At 40.2% G+C, this 11,300-nt stretch overlaps 1 protein-coding gene across 1 annotated transcript in view; it reads left to right on the top strand.

The window, feature by feature from the left end:
• Positions 1 to 221: 221 nt before the first annotated feature.
• The window catches only part of TAOK1 (TAO kinase 1), a 149,178-nt gene continuing 138,099 nt past the window's right edge, over positions 222 to 11,300 (top strand). Inside the window, 1 exon segment of the mRNA XM_027862402.1 lies at positions 222 to 274. The gene's annotated coding sequence lies outside the window, so the exon portion shown is untranslated.

Below are 11,300 nucleotides of genomic sequence, written 5' to 3'. Positions count from 1 at the left end.
CTGAGGGCAGCCGCTTCCCGGGCCGGGCCGGGCCCCGCCGCCGCCGCCGCCGCGGCCCCCTCCGGCCCGCCCCTTGTCGCAGAGCTCGGGCTGGGCGGCTGGCGGGGGCGCCGGAGGGGGGGCGGGGGCTCGCCGCCGGGCCCCCTCCTCCTCCTCGTCGTTGTCGTCGTCCTCGCCTCCTCCTCCTCCGGCGGTTCGGCTCTGGGGGGCTGCGGCTGCCCACCGCACCCCGCCCCGCCCCGCCCCAGGCCGGGCCTGGCCTGTCGCCGAGACGGTAAGCGCGCCTGCGGGGCTCTCGGCGGGGGGCGGGGGGACGGCGGGCTCGGACCCCGGGGTCAGACTGGTGAGGAGAGGCGGAGGGCGGGGGCCGGCCCGAACCCTCCCTTTCCCCTCGGGCCTCGGCGGGCGCCGATGTCCCGGAGGGGGAGGCGAGGCCGGGCCACGCCGAGGGGGAGGGTCGCCCCGGCTTTGGGGGAGGGGGCTCCGAAGCCAGCCCAGGCCTCCTTTGGCGGGGGAGGGGGGCGGGGGGGACGACCCACGAAGGAAACCGGCCCTGTCCTCACCACCCGTACCCCCACCTTGCACCCCCCCACCCCCGGCTGGGGGCCTTGGGGATGTCTTAATGAAGGTGTGTCCTCCTCTAGGGGACGGGGTCGAGGTCTCCCCCCCCAGTTGTAGGCTTCAGGGCCCTTTCCCTCTCGTGGTCCCCCTCCCCTTTCTCCCCTGTCGCTGCCCGTGTGTCTGTAGGAAGGGAGAATGCATCGGATTTGCTTGGATCCGTAGCCAATTCATTTCCCTCCCCCAACCCCCAGGGGCTGTACCCCTCTTTTGGAAGGGGAGCAGAAGGATGTCTCCCCCACCCCCCACCCCATTCTCTGTACTGCAATGCTGCAGAAGTCCTAGGCTGCTTCTCCATACACAGATCCGTGTCTACACTGAAGGGAGGGGGAGCTGGGAGAGGGAGGTAATGGCGCTTCCCTTGGAGAGGTTACTCCTGCCTTTTAATCGATAACTGGGTGCCCCCCCCCCCCTTTCCCCTAGATCTGCCGTGGGGAAGTATGCCTGTGATGGGGCTCCCAGTGCAGAGACGTTAGGGCCAGTGAGGCCGGGCTCCCGTGTCAGGGCAGTTCTGCCGTTTGTCTCTTATTTATTGTTTTTAGTATGAGATTGACGTCTTTGTGAGCAGGTTGGATTTGAGGCATAAATTCGAATGAGACAGCTTTGTCGTTTCCTCCCCCCAGTAAGAATGACTGACTTTTTTTGTACTTAACAAGAAATTCTCCAAGACTTTAGATTTCAGGGTGACTTGAGGTGTTGGGTGTTTGTTCCTTCCTGGTGATTTTTTTTTGGGGGGGGTAACTGAGTCTGTAAATTATAGAAAGATGGGAAAATTTACATAAGAGTAATCCATGTCAGAAATTATGTTTCTGCCGTGAGTGCCTGTTTTTAGGAATAGCATTTACATGTCAGTTTGTCTAATTAAAATACCCTGTAAGGTCAGCTTTATTCCATATAAGAGGTTGAATTTCCTTTTTTTTCCTTTTGTTTGTTAATTTTTTTTTAAACAAACTATCTTTAATCCAGTTTTTCTGTAACACTTGTTGGTTGGCCTACTCTTGTGTATTGCCCTCCATAGACCAGACATTTATTTTTAAAAGGCAAAATTAACTTTCTTAAAAACTTCTTTTGCCCAGAAAGCTTCATTGATTAATAATAATTAGTCTTGAATGTTATGGCTGGTAATCTTTTCCCCAGCCTCAGAAGTGTTGATATTTTTGACATTTTCATATCTCCTGAATATTAAGGGCTAGGATATTTGAAAAATAGCATTCCAAGAGGAGTAAACACATAATACACCCTCCTTTGAAAACTGCTAGAATTAAAAAAAAAAGATTTCCTCTGGATATCAAGGAGTTAGTGAATTATTAATGCACATATTTAATTGTATCATTTTATTAGGAATATGGTTCTTTTAGCTTGTTTCAAGTGTTTTTAAGTTTGGGAATCATTTACTTTCAAGGTCTCTAAAATGCTACCTATAGTTAGTGTTATATCTTACAAAATGTTCACGACCAGCAAAATTTGTGGTATTTTAAATATCTTGATGTGTGTTGTGTTTTGCAGTGTGAAAGCTTTTTTAAGGCAATGGAATATCAGGATGTTGTTGGCAAAGTTGATAGTAACCAGGTGGTAGTCAGAAGCCAACTTGTTTTGACAGTGATCCTCATTTGTTGCATCAAGTGGCTCCATCCCCTAGATGTATTGATTCTACTAGGCTTTGCTTTTAGTTGGTTTGGCTGTCTGAAGGCCAAAAATAATTAATTGGTTTTAGTATTTCTATTCTAAGTTCTTGATACCATTGTTCAAGTCAGGTTTCTTGTGTTCCCTTTTTTAAGTAAAAGTTTAGGGCTCTTGGCTCAAAACATGGTACAGGCTGAAAATATGAATGAATAGGTTCAGGGAAGTTTCAGATGGGGAAGGTTACAACATAACTCTTAGTGTTGGTATAAAAGACAAACAAGGCTAGATGAACTATAGGTCTTATGTTCTTAAATAGTTCATGAACAAAATGGCAACGTACATCACTTCCTGCTCTCCACAACTGCTTCTTTTCTCAGAATTCCCTTTTAATGACTTAATTTTTTGGCATTCTGTTATCAAACTCTAATTCAGTTATAATTCTCATGTTGTATAGATGGAAGAAACTGTAAGGATCAACTGAAATCTTAGCAAAATATAGATATCATGAGATTATCTTGAAAGGTCTGAAATATCATTTATATACAAAAGGTTTGGTTTATTTTTAAACTTATACTGAAGTTTTTAAGTTGAAAGAATGTTTAGAAGCAGTCCTGCAGGGTGGAGGACCTATATTGATATCTATAGCATGAATGAGATGAAAATAAAGTGATGGTTGTATTTTCTGTAGTAAGGATTTGGGGAGAACAGTGGACACAACAAAGAATTGTGAATGTGTGTCACTTCTGACAAAGGGTTTAGTTGTGTGTGTGTTTTTAATAAATGTCAAGGCAAGTACGAGGTAGGTCACTGACCCATATTGTAATGTTCTTCCACTGTTAAGGAAACAACTTTTTTGTTCACTACACACCAAAAAAAAGCTGCACATAGTTTCCTCTTGATTCTGCCCTTAACTAGCCACAGAGTATGTAACTCATTTTAAGAATTTATTGATTCTTAGTAAACATTAATATTTAGTAAACCTCATAGTTATAGCTGTCAGTTGTTGAAATGAATAGTTACTGGGAATGTATCAAAATCAACAACATATAAAGATATAATAAAATTTTATTTCTAGGTTGCTTTACTCTTTTGTTTTAACCAGGATCCCTTTTTTATAGCTCTGTGTTTGTCAGAATTCTCTTACAAATGCCCTCAAGTAATTCACTGCAGTATCACTAATTTAAATTTGTAGAAATGAGACATTGTTAAGAGATCTTACAAGTACTTAACTTGGCAGCATAGTTCAGGGTTATACTTGAATAAACCTAACCTCTTCCTTCTGTAAATGTTATGTAGTTCATAGAGTACAACTTTCATAAAATTGAAAATGTTGTAGTATTTCATTAAACAGAATCCTTAGAAGCTGCTAAATCAAAACACATACCTTCAAATTCTTGTACTTGTTTTAGAAGGTCTGATGTATCAGATAGAGTTCGAGGCCTGGAGTCAGGAAGACTTATTTCAGACATTTAGCTGAATGGCTAGCTAAGGGCCCCTGGCAAGTCATTGAAGCCTCATCTTCTTCATCTTTAAAGTGAGAAGATTGAGCTTGGTGACCTTGAAGGTGCTTTCCAGCTCTAATTCTATAAGCCTATGATCATACTTTATTCTAAGTCTTAAGAAAATAAATACTAGTATGATTGATTGAGTGAAGAAAGTATAGACCATTATGATTCAATAACATTCTTCTTGTTGAGTGAACATATTGTAATTTATATTGATGAACTTGAAGTTACATTTTAATTTAAAATTCCTATTACTGTTCTGATTCCAAAGCTTATTTATAAGAATTAGGTTTTTAAGGGTCTAATAATGAAAATATGTACATAAACATACCCACCACTACTTGAGATGACTATTTTTGGGTACTTGTAATGACTATCAACTTAGGCTAAAAGAACCTTTTATGATTATAATTTCCATATCATAGCATTAAGTCATCTAGTACACCTTCCTCATTTTTTTTTCTATTTTACTTTTTATTCTGAACTTAACCGTAAGTTAAAATTCTGAACCAAATAGAATGAGCATTTTCATATCCATTGTGGAACAGAAAAGGATTGTGTATGAAACTGGGAATCCTTAGTATGTAGAGCTTGATTTTCTTTTTGGAGCACTCTCATCTTACAAGTGAGAATACTGAGGTCTAGAGAGATGAATTCAGTTGCCAAAGCTCCTCCAGGTAGTAGTAAGTGGTAGAATTGGGGTTTAAACCAGGCTGCTCTGACTTAAGATGCAGGGCTCTTTCACTTCTGTGTCCTCTCATCTGAGTGATAAACCCCACCCTGAGATCTGATTGGGTATAAATGAGAGGGGGAGTCCCTTTTAAATTATACATGGTGACCTGTTTTTGCCATGCCAAGAATTATGCTTTAAATAAAATGTGTATGTGGAATTCTTATGTCGCCACTTAATCATTACATTTTCCTGTTTTCTTGTTTATTTTTAAAGGTTACCCTTTGGAGATGGGGTAGAGAGAAATGTTTCTTTTGTTAAAAGTAATTTATCTAGAACTTAATAAATATACCCATTATGTTTGCATTTCAAAGACATGAAAGTACAAGAAATCAAGGTTACAATCTCCTGCTTATGGTTCTTTAGTTGAGGACAATGTGATGCAGTGGAAAGTGCTGTATTCCTGGCTGTGCCACTTAGGTGACCTTGGACACCTACTTCACTTTATCTCTCTAGGCTAGGTCTCTTTGAGGACTGGATACACCTCTCATATCCTGTCTGGCCCTAAAATTTATAATCCTAGGATTTGGACTGACGCTAGTCATAGTAAAATACAGGCAATTATCAATTTAAGAGTGAGTTGTATTCCAGAATCCCATTTGTAAGTTTCATTGTGTATTCCTATAGAAACACTTACATGGTAGTGAGGTTTCCAGGATGGTCCACAAATGCCCGCTTTCACTTGTGCTATAGTTGTGTGCTAGTATTAATGATCTTAGTTTTGAGTTTTAGGCTATAATGGTCCATATCCAGTAGGGAGAAGAATATGAAAGCTGAGAACTTCTTTTTCGGGATGTAGGCCAGTGCTAGGCAATCCTTTCTACCTTTTCTGGGATGGAATCCTGCTTCAGACAGTGATTGGGGGACACTGGACTGACCTTTCTGAGCTTCCGTATTCTCAACTGTAAAATTAGAATAATAGTGATAGGATGATGATACTCCTTGATACCATCTCCCCTAATGCACTCACTGTAGCCCAGGCCTACCCTGTCACTGAGTACCAGAGTTAATTATTGCTCCCATTTTTTTTCTTTCTTTCTCTTTTTTTTTTCCCTTCCTCTCTCCCTGTCTCCAGTATTATAAAAACTCCCCATTCCCTTGGTGAAACTGATTTTGGCTAAGTATTAACAGGAAAGCAGATGTCTCTCAGAAGTAGATGTGTTTTGAGGGGAATGATTGTTAACCCAAATGGATCATAATTTTTGTAATAAAACTTAAGGCAACATAACAAGCGAAAAGTTTCAGACTGTGTGTGTGTGTGTGTGTGTGTGTGTGTGTGTGTAGGGGGTGAATTTTTGGGCCGGTGGCTATCTTACTAGTCCTGCCTTAGAATCTGTGTTTTTCATTCAAGGCCTTGAATAACCTGGCACCATCTTGTCTTTACAGCCTCATTTATGCATTCATTCAAAAATCATTTAACAAAAACTTTGTTTTTCACAGGTTCTTTCCATATATTATTTATGAAGCTTTCTCAAAGCTCCATTTTTTTCATAATCCCTTCTTTGCCTGTCCTTGGCACATGAGTGTGTACACCCAGTATCACCTTGTTGGCACAGCTTTCATATCCACCTTTCTAGTTTTCTGCAATCACATTGTCTAGGGAGAGGATGGCAGTCCATTGACACCTTTATGTTGAGGGAGGAGTGGTGGTAGCAGTCATTCTTGGTTTTTGAATTCTAGATTGAACACTACCTGTATGATAGACCTTATATGACATTGTGTATATGGAAAATTCTTAAGGGTTTATTTAGAAAATTCAGGCCAAGCCCTTCTGGCTCTGACTTGCTAGTGATGCCATCTTGAGCAAAGTTAGTTAACCCTCACTGAACCTCAGTTTCTTCATCTGAAAATCAGGACATTGGGATAGATGATTTTTAAAGTCCCTTCCAGCTCTAAATCCTTGTTCCTTTAATCCTTTAAGTATTAGAGTAATCAGTCAGTAGGTTTATTTATTAAGTGCCTAGTCTGTGTCAAGTACTGTGCTAACTGCTGGGGAAATAAAAAAAGTCAGAAAACAGTCCCTGCCCTTAAGAGGCTCACAGTCTAATAGAGGAGACAACATGAAAACAGTTGTGTACAGACAAGCTATATTCAGGATGAATGGGAAACAATCAACAGAGGGAAGGCACTAGAATCAGGGATTGAGAAGGACTTCCTGTACAAGGTGGGGTTTTAGCTGGGATTTGAAGGAAGCCGGGAGGCAGAGAGGAGGAGGAAGGAGAATATTCCAGGCACTGGGGGATAGTCAGAAAAAATGCCTGGAGCTGAGAGATGGAGTGTCTTGTTCATGGAGCAGCTAGGAGACTGGTGTCACTGGACAAAAAATTATGTGGTGTAGTGGGGAGTGAGGTGTAAGAAGACTGGAAACGTAGGAGAGGTCCAGGTTAGGAATTGCTTTGAATGCCAAACAGAGGATTTTGTGTTTGATCCTGGATGTGATAGGGAGCCACTACAGTTTGTCAAGTAGGGGGATGACAGGGTTGGACCTGTGCTTTAGGAAAATCATTTGAGTGGCTGAATGGAGGATGGATTGGAGTGGGGAAAGACTTGAGGCAGTCTGACCTCCCAGTAGCTGTTGCAGGGTGAAGAGGGACTGCACCAGGGTGATGGCAGTGTTGAAGGAGAGAAGGGAACATATTCTAGAGATGTTGCAAAGGTTAAAGTTGACAGGTCTTGGCAGCAGCTTGAATATGGAATGTGAAAGATAGTGAGGAGTTGAGGATGACTCCTAGATTGCAAGCCTAGGGACTGGGAGGATAGTGGTGCCATCTTTCTCCATAAATCTGCCTTCTAATTTGGTTGGTGGCACTGCCATTGATCCAGTTTCCAATGTTTGGAAATTTGGGTGCAGTCTGCCTTTCTCATATATCACATCCAATTGTTTACTCACACCATCTATATTTTCCCCTTTCTTACTGCCACCACTCTAGTGCAGGCCCTCATTCTTAGGCTTCCGGCCGTTGTTGTGGTCTTCATTTGTTTCTTACCTCCTGTACATCCTTCGTTTCACTCCTAACCTTTCTCAGATATAAATCTGGTTGTGTCACCGTTCTCTTCAGAAGTGGCTACCTGTTGCCTTCAAAGTAAAATTCAGACTCCTCCTATATCGGGCATTCAAGGCCTTGAATAACCTGTCACCATCTTGTCTTTACAGCCTCTTTTATGCATTGATTCAAAAATCATTTACCAACCACCTACCATATGTTCTAACACTGGGTGCACAAAGACAGAAATGAAACAAGCTCCAACCCTAAAAGAACTCATGGATATCACATGATTCCCTCCACATCCACTGAGCTCTAGTCAAATTAGATTCCCTATTTTATGACTATGCCTTCTCTGAGTTTTCCCATTTGCATGTTTTTGTACATACTGTTCCCTGTTCTAGAATATTCTCTTCCCCTTCTTTGACTGTTAAATTTCTACCCATCTTTTAATTCAAATTCAAATACCTTCCTTCTTCATTTCCAGAGAGTACTTTGTTTTGTACCTTTCCAATGTACTTTTCCCCTTCTAGATTGTAAGGATGATGAGGACAGGGACCCTATCTTATTTATGTAAACTTTGTATCTTCCCAAATATTTAGCACAGTGTTCTATGATTAGTAGTTACTTAAGAGAATTCTAGAAATGTAAGGGAACCTCACAAACCATCTCTAGTTCAATTGAACCCAGATAGTAGTCATCTAGCTAGGCCTGGTAACAGGGGGGCCTCATAATAAATATTTGTTCATTTGGACTTGTGAAAGTTCTTTGCATGAATTTATTATAATTTATATGGATTTAACTTTAAACAATTAGCATATACTTTTAGGATCTGTAATTTTGCACTTCTTCCATCAACCTGCTTGAATTAGTAGGTTAGTTCTAGAGCACTGTTTCAGGCTCATAGAAGTTAAATGTCTTGCCCAGGGTCACTTGCAACAAAGTACTAAAGGCAGCATTTGAATCCAGGTCTTCTTGACTTTATCTGTTACCCCTTTCTGCTCCAGAACTTAAACTCCAGAAGGTTAAAGCTGCTTGAATGTGTATTTGCTTAAAGCTCTATTTTAATTTCATTTTATTTCAGTTGACTATAGCTGACAGTGAATCTCAAATGTGTTTTTTATTCTCCTGATAACAGCAATGCTAATTTCTTTTAGTTTGTCTTTTACCGATTTTTGTTAAGGTCATGAGCAAAGTTCCTAAAAAAGTTGAAGGTGAATAGGAATTGTTAACAAATATTGTCTGGCTGAGGCCTTATATTTTTGCCAAAATAATTTGTTTCCTTGTTTTTCCAGGTAGGTGGTAGGATGGATTGGGGTAGGGGTGGGAGTGTAGGGCAGAGCACTGGGTGATTGTTTTGAGGTTAAGTTGCTCTTTGGTATGAATGCCATTCATGCATAAGGAAATATGACTCTTCCTTTGTGAAGTCATATTAAACAATCACTAGTGAATAACACTTCTGCATCACACAGGCAAAGTGTGACCTTTCCTTCACACAAAATCTCAAGATTAAATAGCATTGATTCCATATAAAGGCAAAAATCAGTGGGGATGTTAGTTACTTCTGGGTGCCATCAAAGCAGAAGATAGTTCAGTATATTCATCTCCATGGGATTCAAGGTTTCTGAATCTCTTATCTTTTTTTTATTTCATTTTTTCATAAATTTATTTACTTTTAATTTTCATCATTCACTTTGATAAGATTTTGAGTTCTAAATTTTTTTCTTACTCCCTCCCCTCTTTCTTCTTCAAGACAGCAAGCAATCTGTTTATGTATGGTAAGCAAGGCTATACATGTACAATCATATTAAACATATTTCTACATTATTCATATTGTGAAAGAAAAATCAGAACAAAAGGGAAAAACCATGAGAAAGAAAAAACAAAAAAAGTGAAAATAGTATGCTTTGATCTGCATTCAGACTCCGTAGTATTTTCTCTGAATGTGGATAGCATTTTCCATCGTGAGTCCTTTGGAATTGTCCTAGATTGTTGTATTGCTGAGAAAAGAGCTAAGTCTATCAAAGTTGATCATCACACAGTGTTGCTGTTACTGTGTTCAGTGTTCTCCTGTGAACCTCTCATCTCAAAGAAGAGATGTAAGATACTTACACTCTGGTCCTTGACCACCTTTTAGTAGTTGCTGAAAATAACATTAAGTCCTTCAGCCTTTAGAAAAGGCAGAGATGATGTCAGTGTACATATGTATACTGATTCATATAAAATCTTTATAGGATGTCTATAATTTTGCTTTTTTAGTTCTGTAAAATAATACCAGAAATCAGTGCCCTTTTAAAAATCCTATTTAGAAAGATTATGTAAAGGAAAGTGATTGGGAATTGTTTGTCTTTTTAGATTGAGTGTTGTTATATTTCTCTTTGGAATATGAACATGGTCATTTTTAATTTTTAGAAGTAGAGTATTGTAATATTTACCTATTTCTTGGATATGTCTTTGACTTATAATGAGTTGAAGTCAATTCACTGGTAAAATAAAACTGGTAGAGAGACCTAACCCACGCCAGATGAGAATTCTATAAATAGTATACTTTTAAAGGAGAAAAGTCTTGCCAGCACACATTGTTTATAAACAAACAAGCAAACAAAAAGAGGTGATTAATGTCTCTTGAGTTAGAAGAACCCAAGCTTCAGGAAAGAGTTAGTATTCAGGCTATAATGAGAAAGATCCCTACAGAAACCTTCAAGCAATGGACTTGTTCGTGTTTCTAGAGGACAGGCATTGTGAGATGAGGACCTGGTCAAGAGGGCCTGGATTCAAGGCTGGCCTCTGGCTCATAGAGGGTGTGTGACCTTGGGCAAGCTAATTAACTTCTCTCTCAGTGTTTGAGGTAACTTTGGAAGATTCTAAGTTGCAGAGAAGATACTGATCTACACTGGTAGAAATAGGTTCTTTATCTTGGTGTTTCTGTATTAATGAAATCACAGGTCCAGCTTCTATTCCCTGGATGCCAAAGGAAAAGTTTTAGTCTTTGTGTCTGTGGCATGGATGTTGCTTATCGTTTAGTAATAATTATGTGAGTCATTAAGATCATTAAAATATTGCTAGATTTTGGTTGTTAATGGTATCCCTGGGTGTTAATGCCTTCTTGTCTCAGGAAACTGGTGGTCATAGATTCGTGGGTTTAGAACTGCAAAGGACTTCATAGACATCCTCTAGGCAATCCCCTTATTTTACTGATGAGAAAACTGAAGCCTGCGGAGGTTTCGACTTTGTTCAAGGATGCGAAGGTATTAAGTAGCAGAGTTGAGATTTGAATGGTCAGCTTTCAGGAATGGATTCCCAGACAATATAAAATAATGAATCTGTGATGTCACAGTATACTAGTAAGTACTTAAGTCTTGCAGCCCCATCAATGTGGTATGTATGGAAACCTCTCCTTGCCTTCTTTTGCTCTGTGGTTCTTGTCGAGGCCCTTCCATAAATAATAGAATTATGAGTTCTATTTAATGACCTATAAGGCCTCCTACCTCCTTTATTGGTACCTAGCTACTCCTACAACAATCGGGTTGTCCTTTTCTTCTCCTCATTCTTGTCTAAACCAGGTACCTCTTCTCTAGCGTGTATCTATTTTTTATTTCTTTTATGCTGTTTGTGGTTTGCAAGTTATCCTTGGTAATAAATATTTTGCAACATATTCTGAATGGACTCAAATGAATTTTGTATACAAAGGAAGGAGGAAATGGGATCGAAACTACTAGTAACAGTTAATAAATAGGCTAGAATGTAATGTTTTTGATGGGGGAGGGGAAGGGAACTTTGATTTTTGGTTTTATATGCCCAGTGCCTGGCACTTCCCACGATAGGCTTTTACTAGATGAT

Source organism: Vombatus ursinus, unplaced genomic scaffold (assembly GCF_900497805.2).
Source record: "Vombatus ursinus unplaced genomic scaffold, bare-nosed wombat genome assembly UNPS02014768.1, whole genome shotgun sequence".
Taxonomy (NCBI): Eukaryota; Metazoa; Chordata; class Mammalia; order Diprotodontia; family Vombatidae; genus Vombatus; species Vombatus ursinus.
This window is presented reverse-complemented; position numbering and strand designations above follow the sequence as displayed.